This window comes from Coturnix japonica, chromosome 8, assembly GCF_054131305.1.
Source record: "Coturnix japonica strain WE chromosome 8, WE-NBRP24, whole genome shotgun sequence".
Classification (NCBI taxonomy): domain Eukaryota; kingdom Metazoa; phylum Chordata; class Aves; order Galliformes; family Phasianidae; genus Coturnix; species Coturnix japonica.
The window spans coordinates 18,369,669-18,385,985 of record NC_140670.1 but is presented as its reverse complement, the minus strand read 5'-3'; the positions used below and the strand labels follow the sequence as shown (position 1 = coordinate 18,385,985).

The 16,317-nt window shown below is 39.5% G+C and overlaps 1 long non-coding RNA gene across 2 annotated transcripts in view; it reads left to right on the top strand.

The window, feature by feature from the left end:
• The first annotated feature begins 14,451 nt into the window (after positions 1-14,451).
• The window catches only part of LOC107315927 (uncharacterized), a 33,251-nt gene continuing 31,385 nt past the window's right edge, over positions 14,452-16,317 (top strand). For both annotated transcript variants that reach the window (XR_014948872.1, XR_014948873.1), the window contains exon 1: positions 14,452-14,917. This is a non-coding gene — a long non-coding RNA (uncharacterized LOC107315927). The remainder of the gene's footprint in view (positions 14,918-16,317) is intronic.

Sequence of the window (16,317 nt, the reverse complement as noted above, 5' to 3'; positions counted from 1 at the left end):
GAGATTGCTGACCCCAAGAACTCACTTGTGTGTCAGCCAGGCATGAGAGGGAGAATGTGTAGTGGGTAGCTGTGAATCACGCTGTGGGGCTGCAGGCGTGGGCTGCTGACAGACCTTTGATTCTTCTCTGAAATCACTCCTGACATCTTCTCAGACAGGAAGCTGAGGGGAGCTGGAGTGTGGGCTTGCTCTAAGGCACAAGAGTTTTGTTGCCTGGGAGCTTCGTCCCTGCTCTGACTTCTCAGCATCACAGGTGGAACTGAAGAACAAATCTGCCTCTGCTAGCTGTGCTCTGTGTGTTTGTTATTGCAGTCTGGGAAGCACGCTTCTGCATGAAGACCTCTGTTGTGACCTGTGTAAAAGTGGTGTCTACAACATCCTTCCTGCCTCTCCTCTACTCCTCTCAACACAACTTACACACAGAGTGCAAAGCCAGATAACTGGGAGGCCCAAGCAGTTGGATGGGAAAGGAGAAGTAGAGCAAGGAAATAGAGAGGACATTTGGGTTAGCACTCCTGTCTGTGTGTTGTGACAGAAGGGACTGCCTGTCCTTGAATGACAGCAAAATGCTTTTGTATTTGTTTAATGAGAGCTTCACGTGAATGTGGGTTTTTGCAAGAGATGACTTGCTGAGAGCAGTGATGATGAGCAGGCTGAGTGGACCTGGGGGCTGATCCTTCTACATAAATTGGCAGATAGGCAGAATAGTATCGATGAGGGGCTGACAGTGGAAGGAAGCAATGGAGGAAAGATAAGAGAGCTGTCTTCGTGGTTGCTTTCTATGTAGTCTGGAGCAGGAAAACACTGTGTTTGTTAACTTCTGAGAAAAGGATGGCGCAACACTTGACATGATGAGAACAAGGACAGGATTTTTGGCTGGCTGGCTGGAGAAGGAAATGTCTTAGACGAAGAATGATTGAGATTCTGAGCCTGAAGACTTAAAGTGAAGCCAGTTCCAAAGCCTCAACCGTTGTTTGTTGGTAGACACATGGCTTAACTTCAAGTAAGGAGAAAGGAAAACAAGAGGAACTGCAGGCTTTATTGAGGATGCAAATTCATTCATACTTGTCTTCTTGGTAGCACTTTGTGACAGACATCTGAGATTCATTATTCATTTTGCAATACCCCTTCTATTATTTTTGAGCCTAAATCAGCCATTTAGTGAGCTACTTTGTGAGGGTTTTTTTCTTTTTCTTTTTCTTTTTTTTTTTTTTTTTCTGTTTTGTTTGCTTGTTTGTTTCCCTCCACAAGTAGAAGTCCATTACTGTGCTGTTCTTTTTACTCTTGCTGAAGTTGCTGGTTTGCTTTGTGGATGCAGACACTGTCTATGACATCTCATGTTATATGGCCACTGACTTGGAGAGCTCACATGGGGTCATTTGAGGAAGTAGTTTCTTGCTAGCTTTAAAAAGCATGTAGGAGAAAAATAGGGGATTGATTTAGATCAAAAGTTAAGCTTGCGTGGAAAAAAGTAAACAGAATGTGGCTCTTACTTTACAAGAGTTTTTATGGCTCTTGATTAAACAGTCTTTCCCATGGCCTGCATTACTGTTCACTGGCATATTCCTAGGGGTTTTACTAGCATCTTAATTTCCCTTTTCCATTGCACATTAACTCCCTTGTCACTTTTATGTACATCAGACTGAAGCTTGTCATCAAACTTCTGTTATCTCTCTAAGTTGTCTGGAGAAATTATGAGGTCAGATAAGAACACTGAAAGGTAAAGGATAAGAACTGGCTGTCAAGGTGTGCTTTGTATATTAGGCAAAAGTTTTTTGATACTTTTAGAAAGTTAAACTTCCTAAACTTTTAAAATAGAAAGGTGTATAAAAGGCCAAATCAGCTGACAACAGAATGGATTTAAATGCTGAGCCATAGGAGTATAGAAAATAATGAGGAATTAGTGTATGTAGGCAGACTGAGCAGACTCATCTTGTTGCAAGAGTTTTGTTTCTTTCTTTCTTTTTCGCTGAAAAAGTGAAAAGCAAGAGGAAAGGATTAGGAGTGATCATGGGGTGTGAGACTAGGGGTTGAAGAAAGAACTGGAAGTCATAAGACTGAGACAGAAAATTCTGAACTACTCTGGAACATCTAGTCCCTAGTACTGAACAAAAGCAAAAGTAAATGTACTTTGGTAAACCACCAAAATTCGGGAGTTCTGGAGGCATGGTGGTTTTGTAACACTGAGATACAACTTGCAAAGCTATAGAAGTTGTTTTTTAAGGCTTTGTTTTAGGAGGTTTTTTTTCCCTCTGTTTGACCTGGACAAACAGAGTGAAAAGTGATTAGGATGTTAAAATGTGCCTTAGCTAATTTGTAATGTATCTCGTACCAGTCAAAAGTAAGATGAGTCAGTGCTAATGATGCGGCAATCTTCTCATTGTCCTTCTAACAGGGCTCATTTTCTAACAAGGCAAGGATATGTCTTCATCAGGCGCATTGCTGAGGAGATCATGATAGCTTTCCACGGACAGACAGGCTGTTACAGTAAGAAGTTGCTGTTTTCTGCAGGAAATTTGGGGAATTCTCTAGCATTCATTGTGTACATTAGAGGGGAATACATCAATCCTTGGTTTTCATTTAGAGATACTTACTGTGATTCTGTTAAATATTTAAGTATTATATATTAAGCATTTAAGGATTATCCTCCAAAGTTATAGCCTAAGTGTTACATTTTAATAAGGTTTGATTGGTAAAAGCATAGAAGTAGGTCTTGTGGCCCTGGAGAGGTTTCTGTTTTTGTCAATAAAAGAAGAAACCTTCTCTTTTATAATGGATTTGTTTGTTTGTGGGCTTTTTTGCCACATGCTTTAGAAACTTCCACCGTTCTGGCAGATGGAAAAGTCACTGGAGGCCTGCTCTGCTGGGATGTTTACACTGCTGTATGCAAATTCTCCCATGTGTGAAAATCCCCTCTGTGCTCCCTGAGAAATTCTGGCAACCAAAGCACATGCTGGCAGTACATCTGAGTTGTAATGAATGAAAGCCAAGAACTTCTGCTTGCCCACAGGTGAGCTGAAATATTTTTTTTTCTGCATCTGGCATACAGATGGCAAGCAGGCACTTCATTCTTCATGGCCCTGCTCTCAGCAGCCGCAGAAGTGGCTCCCATCCAATACAAGGAAAGAGGACAGCACAGGAGAACAAAATAAAGCAGCATATTTCCTCCAATCTGGTGCTGAATGTATCGCTGTGCTTCTACTAAGCAGGGCTTTACAGGGCAGTGCCATGAGCACACACCATCAGCAATCCCGGCCTCATCTCCTCTTGCTTGCCATGTCTGGTTGGCTCTTCCCTCCCTGCAGCCGGATCTGGTCCCATTGCACATTCTAGCTCTGAACATGACAGCATTGGTGGAAATTTTCTTCTAATCATAATTGGACCAAGAGTGTATATTTTTAACCCACTGCTTAGTGATGATTGAGTAGTCCTCCTAAGTGCAAAGCACCTTTCATTTCCCTCTGTCCAGAAGAATGTGCAGCTATAAAATTAAAAATGCAGGTAAGAATCAGCTTGCAATGACAGAAACTAAGATTAACAGATTAAAAATCAAAGTGTGTATTTAGACATGTTTAATTCTGACACCCAAATAATTATCACAAAAGAGATGGTAGATAAAGCCATTTGCCAGGGATGGGCAGATGCCCAAGTAAAGACTCTAGCCTTTACTTACTCAGCAGTTGTGGGAAATGCTGAAATATTGCTTTACCTGTTTTTATTATAAGGTTAAAAGGAGAAGTTTGAACCAAACTATCAGTACAGTTTTTTTCAGTTCACTGTGTGTGTTGACCTGACTACAGAGAAAGTATTCTGTCTGCTGAGTTTCCTCTGCTGACACTGTATCTTCTTTTGTAGTGAAAGGACAAAATACTTTTTAAAAGAAAATATGAGTCTAAACCCATGAAACCTAAGGTGGAAACTTTGGGACATACAGCACATAAACTGTTTATTCTCTTTTGGTTTTACTCTGAGTGTGGTACCTGGTGACTGTACTGCTTTCATGTTACATTTCCTGCTACTGTTTTCAGTGCACAACCTATAGAATGTTTTTTAACAAAAATTTCCCAGTAGCAAATTTATGTCTAAAAATTCTTCTGGCCTGCCCATGCAGACAGAACACACAATACGAAACAGCAAGAAATGGCAAATTCTCAGGTGGGATTTCGTGATCTGCTACCTCTGCACTAAGCTCAGCTCACAGCTCCTGTTTGGCCTCCTGCACAACAGCACCTTGCAAGCACAATGCAGGACATGATCTGCCTTGGCACCATCAATATTCTCCACTTCACTGTCTTGCAATGCGGAAGGTACACTTTGTAAGTGAGCTCAGTGTTCTACCTTTGTTCCAATGTTAATCAGTTCTGGGTTTATGAGAGGGCAGATTGGAAGTAATTTTGCTATGAGAATGGTGCTGTGGTAAAATCTGCAACTGTTTTAATCTTTAGCTTTAATCCTAATTAAAATATGCATTAATCCTGATGTGAATGTTGCACTCTCCCTTTTGCCTTTCTTTGTCCAAACTTGCCACCTGCTTACCTCAAAGTAAGGGCTCTGCATATGGGGGACCAGTGTGCATCTCAGAGAAGCGAATACTTCTTGGTGTATCCCAGTTCCACTCTGATCTTTGTTGGCTCCTTGTAGGAGGGATTGACCACTGATGATGAGTCAAATGAGATGAATCAAATAAGGCAGTGTGTGCAAGTAGTTAGGATTAAGCCTGATGATAAAGCCCTGTGCAGCACCATCATGTTTTTATGTTTAACTGTAAAGTCAAGTGTCCCAGCTGGCTGCAGCTTAATCTGTGACTGCTTCTTCCAGGCATCCCCACCTTCCTTTTGTAGCACTGGCTGTGGGCTGCTAGAGGTTTCTCAGGGGTTGTATGCACTGGATGAGAGTGGGGAGGACCCAGGCCCTTCCCAGCCTCATTTTCCTTTGCTAAGGGCGTTGAGTGAGGGACCCTGGGGGCTCCAGACACAGGGATACCAGCCACCGATCTCTGTACCAAATGCTGCTCCCCTCAAGGGAAGGTGAATGAATGCTGCAAGGGTGAGTTTTGAAGTTAACAAAGGTATTTACAACTACTGTCAAAAAGCTCAGTAACATAGTCTTTTAGCTAGATGAAGGTTTTATGTGTTTTTATTATATGAAAATCCAGTGTCAATGAAGAACCTAATCAAAAATTTTGGCCGACAGTCTGTAGTTTTTACCAGTGTTTGCTGCCACAGAAATGTGCCAACTTGGCCATAAAAGAGGAGTCCTCTGAAATGACCCCTGAGCACACATCTGGCTCAGCTGCAGCCCTTCTTTGATGGAGCAAAGCATCACCAGGTAACAAGATTATTCTAACCCTTCCCTTCATTAAATTAATCTCCTTCCTGTTAATATTTGCACCTCCTCATGTGTGCATACAGGGAGCTGTGGAAGACGCTTCCATTTGTATTTTATATGAGAATACACTTTGGTTACACACTTACGATAAATGAGTCAGACCCAAGCAGGCCAAGAGAAAAGAGATCCAGGCTATCAGGCCTCGCTGGAAGAGAGAGGAGTGCAGGGTTTTGCAATAGTACAAGCTGTGGGTGAAGGCTGGGGAACATCTGGGTGGGGATGTTTCTGGGTGATTATTTCTGAGAGGCCTTGGATGAGGAAGTGAAGCTTGAGGGCAGAGAATCTGGAAGAATCCCTGAGGGAAACAGTACCAGCACAGAACACAGCGCTGCACACAGATGTAAATGTGACTGGTATAATTGTAGCAGTTCTCAGCCTCAAAGGGGTCTCAGCATTTCCAGAGACTTCTCTTGTTTACTTTCTTTGTTACTCCTAGCATGTAAAAATATAAAAGAAATTGCTTATTCCCTTCCCCCCACCCTCTTTTTACTATTTTGACCTGATGCATATCAGATGACTCCAGCTTTTGTAAACACATTCATTTTTAAAAGGAAACACTCCTTTTTTTTTCCTTTTATGAGTAAGTCTTGCTTGGCCGTCCTTTTTCCAAATTAAATGTTCATGTCCAAAATCTGCAGGGGGGCAAAAGGCAAACTTCATTTGCTCAGTTTGCTGCAATATTTAGCTACCATAGAGTGCTGGTCCATGACACAGTAAATAATTGTAGTGGTGTTGTTTGTATGTCTTTCCTATTGCCCCTACTTTTACAGTTTTCCTCCAGTGTGATGTTAATATTGAAGACACACCATAACTGCTTCTTAATACTAATATTTTTACAAGTTTATCATATACACTCATTTCCTATCTTGAAATTACTGTTTTAGAAAATTTCCCACTAGTGTACAAATTACAGTCCTCATTGTCTCTTTTAATCTTTAGAGCTTTGGAAAACAATGCAATGAAGGCAGAAATAACCCTTTCCAACTCAATACATTTAAATTTCCAGCACAGATTAGCAATAATGTAGTTGTTGAAACCACAATGTCTCACAAGAAAGGTCACAACTAAAAAATGTAAACCAAACAAGTCTTGCTCCCCAAAGTCTGTTTTCATTTAAGAAGAAATTCCCCTCGCTCTCATACTGGGTTTCAGATGTCTATAAAATAAAGAATATTGCACTCTGCAACTAAAATTAGGCTCTCAAACTACCTTTATTTTGGTGGATGTGTTCCATTCTAATGTCAAAAATCCCTGTTCTATACAAGTCTGCTGTTACTTTACCTTTTTTTTTTTTTCTTTTTAAAAAATTATTATCATTAATTCCTTATTTGGATTACTGCAAAACAGAGTTCTATTTTACTCTGACAGAATGGTTTCTAGAGGAATTTTTCTGTCCTGGAACCCCCCCTCCTTCCCCTCCTCTTTTTTTTTTTTTTTTTTTTTTTTTTACATGAGCCAATTCTGAATCTTTCTATGGCATTGCATCCCAATTCAAGTGATGGAAGAAAGAAATTTAAATGGGGAAAAACAAGCAAACAAACAACAAAAAAAACCAATTTGCATTAACACAAAGCAATTAATCATTCCTTAAACCATTCCTTAATTCAGTCTCAATGAGGAGAGCTGTATCTTCTCAATAATTTGTTTAGCTGACTGGAGAGCTCCTATCCAGCAGGCCAGCCCCTAAACTGTACTGATGCATATGGTTATTCCTCCCTAGGTGTAGAAATCTACACTTGCCCATGTTGAACCTCACCAGTTTCCTCTCTGCCCAACTCTGCAGCCTATTCAGGTCTCACAGAATGGCAGCACAGCCTCTGTGTGTGTGTCAGGCACTCCTCACAACCTCATACCATCAGCAAGCTTGCTGAGGGTATGTTTATTCCTTCATTCTGGTCATTGGTGGAAAACACTGAATGAGACCAGACCAACTGCTTCAAGTTGTTGATTGTTCAATGAAGACAAAAGGAAACCCAGGATGTGTTTGGACTTTTTTCATACTGGGAGTCTGAAGGCATGTTGGACTCTTTAGGGGAAGTATTTGGAAAGAATGAGGGGGAAATGTAAAATGACATGATTATGCTTGAAATAGATCAGGGAACAAGCTCAGAAGGGAAATAGGTAGAGGGAGATATCTAATGCAGAACTTTGGTGGCTGTAACAAAGGCAAAAGATACATCTAATTGAGCTGCCATCTGGCTTTAATAGAATTGGAAATGATTAATAACATAGAATCTTTATGACATTCATAGTTAGCATGCCTCTTCTGCTCCTAGTCCTCGAGTCAGGAGGTTGAAGACTGCTTTTTTCTTTTTTCTTTTTCTTTTTTTCTTCAGTGGCAATGCATTTCTTTCCACATTACAGACTTTTGTACAATTGCCTTTTTGTAGCATGTTTCTGCTTTGCACAAAATTCATTTGATGCTTTGATAGAAGTTCACATAGTAAATAAAGAGTTCCTTAAGAAATGGGATTTTTTCTTCAGGGAAGTATTTGTCCAAACTGCCTTGTTTAGAATTCCAATCTTTGCAGCATAGCACGGCTTCAGATTTTTTATTTTTATTTTTTTGCAATTATTCCTTTTTTTTTTTTTTTTTTTTTTTTTTTTTTCCCTTTGCATGCGAAATTGAAAGTTTTGTGTCCTATGATGTTAATTAAACTTTGCAAATGTAAGTTAACATTTAAGTAGTATTTCCATGGGTCAGTTTACCTGGGTTCAGCAGTTAAAATTTCCTATATGGACTAGTTTTGAATGTGATGTGGATATCTTAAATTTGCTCCTGGACTTAGAGGGGGGAAAAAAAGTAAAAGAAAATGAAAAAGGAAAAAAGAATCTTGCCTGTTACTTTCATAGGAATCCAGTTTCAAGGGGTTAGTAACAAATGCTATTGTTGTATATATAGAACTTATTCTGTGTTCCTCTTATGGTCAAGGGGGCATGGCTTCTACAGGGGATTCTTCATATTACCTGCAAGGCTCTTGCTCGGGATGTGCCTCTCTAGAGGAATCTATGAAAGCTACTTTGTGAGGCTGCACATCAGATTGTGCAATTACTTTCTAGAATTCCCTCTTGTATAATTAGGGAAAAAAATTGCAGTGTGATTTACGGTATAGATTGTGTCTCGGTCTAGAAGCACCAATATATAGCTTGCTGCGAGATGTTTGTGTTTGTAGCAGAAATGCTGGGTCACAGCCTGAAGCAGTGATTGAGCACCTGGTAGGAAGGCAGGTCCTTCCCCAATCCAGGGGAGCTCAGGTGCATGCAATATACCTGAGTGACCAGAAACAGTGGAGCAGGATCCACCCCTTTCCAGACCTTATTTAAGGGTTGGCAACGGTGGCAAAGGGATCTTGCTGGAGGTCCCTCTGTACCTCCTGGGGTCTTTAGAAAGTAAGCAGCTTCTTTCCTTTATTTCTGTGTTCCTGGCTCTTGCATTTGAGCAAGTCTTAACTTGCTACAGCCTGGGACCTTGCTGGTCTGCTGTTATTGCTGAGCTTTCCATGGTGTTACAGTGTAATGTTTGAAACTTCTTGAGCAGTCTGGCCCAGACTGACCACATCTTGAACTCAAACGGAATGGAAAATCAGAATCAAGACAAAAGATGGAAAATTCAAGTCCATGATTTGGAACAACAATTGGTTTTGCTATTGGTTTCAGGAAGGATGGTGGTGATAAATTCAGGCATGAGCAATTAATTTTAGCAAGGAAGAAAGGAAGGAAGCCAAACAGCCTATGAAACTAATTCAACTATTATAAGTAAGAGTAACAAGGTAGGAAGGAGTCTTATCTTTAGCAAGACCAGGCAACGTTGCTGGAAAACAGCACATCTACAATTTGTTTTTCTGCAGCATCAAATTTTGTGTACTGTACCTCACATAGTGAACTTTTCAATCTGATAGAGGGTTTAAAACTTTAGACACTTATTATGGAATTGTATGTAATGAAGTTTTTTCCTTTAAGGAATTTAATAAGCATTGCTCTGGGTTGACTCTTAACATTGACTCCAAAATAATACAAAAACTTGGAGCCCAAGAATTCACTTACATTTCTGTATAGTTTTGAGACTCCTAGCTACTTTTTATAGTTTGTTTTAAAGTCATATTTACTGATTGCTTTTTTTTGTTTGTTTGTTTGCCTGAAAATATTCACTTTTTTTACAACCAACTAACTTGGTTGTAGGCTACGGTTGTCACAAAATAATGCTTTTTGGAGGTTTATTTTCACGTCTGGATCTATAGATAAGCCAATGTGTTATTATTCTGAAATATAAGAAAAGCACCATTGGGATATTTGTTTATTGGGCATTTCAGAGATAGGTTTGATAGTTGGTAACATACTGAGAATTAATTGACTGGCAGCTAAATTTTCTGAGAGTAAAATCCATCAAAAGGTTATTTAAAAAACTTTGTGCTGAAAAACATCAGGAGAATTTTATAAACTTAAATGTGCTGTTCCAGCTAAGGCAGGTAAATAAGGAGTATTACAGACTCACTTGAAAAGCAGATTCTCAACAAATGATTTCTTAAAGTTCAATAATGATTTGACAGGAAGTTTCATAGCATTAATGTTCTTTCAGTTTTTTTAAAGTGCAGCACAAAAGCTTGGCTTGTTGAATATTACTGGAAAATGTAATCAGCAACGTGATCCTTAATGAGGAACTGTAATTATTGTCGTACAAGTTCTGAATAACATTTCTTCCTCCATCTTTCCATGAACAGGATGCTGTGTTTATACCATTTTACTAAAGTTAACACTGATGTTATCATGTGGGCTGGCCCATTTCCTGTCTCATCTGTTCTCACCGGAAGTGCACCCTGGAAGGCTGGATCTTCTGCACTGCGTGGGCATTACTGGATGACCCCTGCCCAGTCAATATTGTGTAGCTGATAGATCTTTCTTCCTCCCATGAGTAGGAAGCCTGTATTGCCCGTAAAAACAGGCTTCAAATGTGAGCCACTGGGAAAGTGCAACTTGCATTATGTTCATTTGCTGGCTGGGATATCTGTGTTACACCTAGGGGTAGATGTTTGCTATCAGACTTAGTGTTTGACTCAGCTAGGGATGCAGAGGTAGATTTACTGGTGGAAGCAGTAGAAAAAAGAGCTGTCAGATTGCTGCAGGATGTATTTTGTTTATGTCTGGTAATGACTGAAGCACTAATTTCTGGTTGTGGAGATGGGCAAGTTAGGGTTGAGGTTAGAGAGGTTGTTGAAGAAAGCAAGGCCCAGTGAGATATTTTCTTGCTGGATACTGTCAGCTCAGAAGTAGTGTAGGGTCCTGGTCATGCAAGAACAAAGACTCTATTTTTGTTTCTTGGAAACGTTGAGCTATCTGCACTGTGTTTAAAGCTGAGATCAGAGTCAGTGTTTGAACAAGTAGGGCTGGAAGAGTAAAGTTTCTTGCTGGATCCTGTCAGGTTGTGAATATAAAGCAAAAACTGGGATCTCTGAAAGCAAGTGGCTCTTGTGTTCTACAGTTTGGCTGAGGCACCACATGGTGCTTAAACCTGTCTTGAGCTATGAGACTGGGACTGGTATTAACTACAGAGATTGGAGCTAGAGTTCTTTGCCATCTTTCAGGTGCTATGGAGACAGCTGTTCTGGGAATAAGGGCAGGGTTTTGGAGGTTCTGCTAACACAGAGGTTCTGAGTTGGATGATAGCTACTCATTCCTTTTAATTGTATATAACTAATGTGACTTTTCATCTGAGCTTTCCTTGTCCTAAGATCTACAAGAGTTTCTGGAGCAACCATATAACAAAAGAAAATGATGACTGATCTTTAAATTCTGGCTGGACTGAACTCCTTTCAGCTTTGTAGGTGAAGGTCAACTGTACCCTACTTAACTCTGTAGTATTGAGTTCCCTTTCCTTGTTCAGCTGGACCAGCTGAGTTTTTTTGGGTACCCATAACGCACTTTTCCTGTGGTAGTTTTTATCTTTTATTAGGATCATTTTTCTCCAAGAGGATACTTTAAGCTCTAGGTTTTTCTTACAGTCAATATATTTGATTTCACAATTCTACCAACACAAAGAATGGGCTATGGAGGTGCGAATATTTTTTTTTTCAGTTATGAAGAAGCTGTGAATAAATGTGAAGTGGGAGGAAAGGAAGGGGCTAATAATGTGTGGGAGCTGATGTTCCTTTGTCAGAAGGGTAGTTGCCTAATTCTGTCAATTTATCACTGATACTGAAATTTAGCCATGTTATCTGTAAGATTCTGGGAAGAATGTCCAATAGATATTTAACTGCACATGGACGAACACCACAAGCAGTGTGGCTCCAAGGAGTTTTCACTCATTGTGGGGGTCGCCAGGAATAGAGTGAAATAATTTGAACAAAGATGAGAACCAGCCTAGCTAGATGTATTGTGGTACAGTCTATCTCAAATTCCAAATTAATTCTTATTCTCACATATGTAATTTCTTCCTTTGAAAAATGAAGAAAATGATTAATTATATGTGAGAGGGCAGTAGTAAGGCACCAAACATATTTACAAAATGCTTTTTTTTCTATTTCATTCAATAAGGCACAAATTCTTTTCTGTGCAGATTAGAGAGGAGTCTGCTTATCTCAATGGATTTCTTTCTGTTGCAGAGTTTGTACCAGCTCTGCCTGAAGTCAGCATCAGTTTCTGCTGACATTAAGAATGAATAGGCACAGTAGCAATCTCTTGTTTCTGCATTCCAGAAAAAGCTAATTTCCAATATAAAACTGACCTGATATTGCTGTTTAGAAGTATTTCCTGTTACAAGAATCAATGCTTGTAATTTTCAGAAATCACAAGCATATAGCTTAAAACTACAATTTTAGGCTTGCCAACTGAATGTTTCAACAAACATTTTCATTTTTTCTAACTATACCCTCTCTGCATGAGGCTTAGCTGAAATTATGGGAAATTAGGGAACATCTCTGCTGTGGAAGCATAATAACAACTTCTGTTACTATTTTTAGGTCTATTTTGAAAATGTAGTTATGAATGATATTCGACTTCCAAGTCTGACATTAATTGGGTCTCTTTATGCTGGGAAACTTCTGACTGAGAGAGGCAGCCAAAACCTTTCTAGCTGGGTAGGCCTATTGGAATTTTTCTACCTAGGGAATGCTGGAGGCTTCTCGTTTTATTTAACAGTAAAAAGAGAGAAAAATGTGTGTGTGTTGGGGGGGTGGGAGGTGAAATCAGCGGAAGAGGAAAAAGGGATGAAGGGCTGAGAGCACGGGAAGCGAGGTTTTGTGTGAAATAAAAAGGAAGCTGAGAGGTGGAAAGATTATTTTAATATAACTGTAGGGGGAGAATGAGATGAGTAACAGTAGAGTCAATTTTAGACACAGTCACCTCTCATTTTCTCCCTTCCTCTCTTTTCTTTCCTTTCATTCAACCTCCCCAGTGCCTTGGGATTTTCTGGCAGGTGTCTGTAGCCGCCTCATGCCCCTACCCTTGTGACTTGTGACAAGGAGTGGCAGCTGCCACCCTTTATTTCTCCTGTTCTCTGCACCTATTTTGGGGGATTGCCTTTGGTGCTGACCAAGAATTTTGGACCTCTAGCTAAATGAAATGTTTGGCCTGTGTCACAGGGGAGGTCACATTGTGTGACTGAATGATCTCAGTGGTCCTGATGAAAATTCTCACCTCAAGCTGTTAGAGATCAAAATAAGTGAATGTTGGATTCAAGTCCTGGATCTGTAAAGAGAATTGAATCTATCCACTACCAAGCACTGCATTCTTTTAGAGAAGAGCACAGGATGGCATGAGTATGAATCTCCTTTTTTATTTTTTCCCTTGTAAAACTCAAGAACTTATGAAGATATTTGTCTAGAGGAAAAGAAAGTAATTGGAAGACAAACATTTTAGCTTTGGAAGAAATGAGATAGTCAGCTCCAGATGACTGACAAGTTTCAGATGAAGCTGAACTCACACATTCCTAGCCATATCAAAACCAACTCTAATTTGAAAAAACCCAGAAGTAAAATGTCTTTCAGTACAGTGCTTTTTCCCAGATAATTTCAATCCCTTATTTAACATTGTGTCTTTGAATTACATGGACCTCTTCCATAACCAGTTACCACAAAAGTGTGCTCAGTGACAGCAGTAACAGCAGAACTAGAAGAAACCCTGCAGATATGTTTCAAGAAAATATTGTCAGAACTCTTTTCAGCCAAATGCTGAATACCCAGTTATCTGTATGTGTCAGCTGGGCTGCTTCTTTCCTCTCTTGTTAAAGGTCTGAATCTTTCTGTCAATTTAGGTCATTCTCAGACTTTTCTTAGTTGGCCAGTAACAAACTGAAGAGCAACAGATTTCCTTCCATCTAGGAGATCAAATACATGCCTTTTAGAAGAAGAGAAGAATGAAGACTTGACTGTGTGCTGCCTGAAGCCTGACCCATTCATTCCTTCAGTTGAGTCCTTCATCACCTCTGCCTTAACATGTTTTCCCCAGGGAGGTGGCCTTCTGACTATGGTTTTGTCTTACTTGTTTTCCAAAAGAAAAATGCTGAAAATTACAGCATTGACTACGTCAAAACTTGTGCCACTGGTAATAGATTAATATTTTCTTCATTTTTTAAATTAAATAGATTTTAGTGAAAAGCTGTATTTCCAAGGAAACCTTAAACAGCGAGAAGTATGTGTATTTTGGAAGCATTCTGATTGTCTGCAAGGAGAACGCAGGGCTTTCTTTGAAAGATGAATAAGGAGTTGGCCTCCAAAGTTGTTCTAAGGGTGAAACAAGTAAATTGTTGCCTCCTCTTTTTAAAGAACTACGTACAACCAGCCCTAGCAAACAGTTTGGTGTATTTCTTGAGACTTTTGAAATTTAGCTCATCATTAAATACACAAACAAAATGCCCCAAAAAATGGTCTTGAGAAAGCCACTTTCAAAGAACCCTTCTGGGCTGTGCTTTGCTCCAGATGGAGCTGTGGTAATATTCATGTTTACTTCAGTGGTACTAATGTTTTTTGCCCTGCTTCTCTGTAGGATATGTAGCAACTATTTGCCAGAAAATGAATGGTAAGCCGAGTGTTAAGGAGGTGTGCCAGGCCAGAGCTTCTGAGCTGCATTATGGATCATTCATTCAGCTGATCCCTCAGGTCCATCTTCTGGCATCTTCTTTGACACCTCTTTCCATTCTGGAAGCCAAATGGGAGCAGTGTATGAGAGGACAGGCTGCTCAGGGTGTTCTAAGCCCCTTCTAACATGGTCAGTGGAAACTCCATTGCAGCCATCTGGCTGCTGAAGTGCTCTTCTCTGTTCCCTCATATGAGCAAAAACATTAATTTAGGCCAGATATGGATTATGTTTCCCAGAGTTCCTTACCCTTGAGATAAAAGAAAAGCACTTCTGCAGCTGTGTGCCAGTTTTACTGTGAACTTTTAATGGGTGTGGTGCTTGTTGCCTTTCAGGTAGGACTCACAGCCTGCCTCTTTCCCTGTTTGGACATAACAGTGATGGACCAGATTTTACAGGGAGTGGGGACTTGACCTTCAGCTTGTGCTTAAGGCGCAACAGAAGAATGCCTTTCAGCAACATGGTAAGTCTGTCTTTTTTTCATAAGTATTTTAAAGAAATCCACGTGAGTTAAATTTAGAGGTGTACTAAGCTGGGGATAAAAGATGGGACAATGCTGTTGAGTTATACTATAGACACGATTGGCACATTCATCTGGATTGGTTCCTGTCATTTTTGTACTTTTATTCTTGGCTTTGAGAGAAATGTAACAAATGTTTTCAACACTGTATTGTCATAAGTTTTCTACTCTGGGATCTCCACCATATGAGATGTATCATGAACAGTATTTCCTTACCCTGTTCATTTGAAAAGAAAGGCAAGGTGTACTGAGTGCAGCAAACTTTTTGCCTGTTGCTTTAGGAATGAGGATTTACTACAAAATAATTGTCTGTACAGATAATAGTTTATTAGAAAATCATCTCGATTGTGAGCTGTTCCTTAGTATTATCACAGTAGATTTCCTAGTGATCAAGGTGTTACTACTATTACCAGTACTATTTTAAAACGTATGCTTTTTAGACTCATATTTCCATTTTCTGTTTCTTAAGGAAATTCTATGGCTGCTGCTATCATAATTTTACCAAGACCAGTAGTTCTGAATCCAGGCTCACAGTTTCTATTCCGTTTTCTCAGCATCCTTATTCCTAGCAGTTGTCCTATTGACAGAACACTGATGCAGCACACCATTTTCTCTCAGAAATTTGTAGCACTAGGCTATAATGTTATATGAAAAAGTGTTACTTAATTTTATTTGGTGATGCAAAACATTGTATTAATTTTCTTGTAGTTCCTGCATACCCATTTTGGAAATTCATTTTCTACGGGATTATGTTTGTTCCTTAGTAAATATGTCATAGAAAGACTGATGTATATGCAAGACGATTACATGCTTTTTAAGTGGGGGGTGATTATGTTATTGCTGGTTTTGGCAACGATAATAACAGTAAGAAGCAATGAACAGACGTTTATGTGTATACAATAAAATCCAAACTTTGCTGCCTTTTCCTACGAAGGCAATGTTTACTGACAAATTGCATAGCTTTCTTTAATTATAAGCTATACTAATTATAAATAAAATTAATATTTTCAGCAAATATTGCATGAATCAGTGACTGCTGTTATGTCTAAATATTTTAATTTATTGAAAACAGTGTAGGTTCATAGTTCTGTAATGAAATTTTCCCCAGAACACAGCTACTTCCCCAGGTGCTTGCTAACTCTACATATGAACTCCAGCTGTGCATTTCAAAGCTGCTTTTTTGGAAATGTTGTTCTTATATTATACAGTTCAATAACCTAATGAATTGGAAGCTATGGAATAGTTACTTCTTTTCCAAACTTTCTCCTGTTCCTTTGGATGTGTGCCTCTCCCTTGTATGACAGCAAAGATGATGAATTTAATGTTTGAAGTTTTCTTCTTCA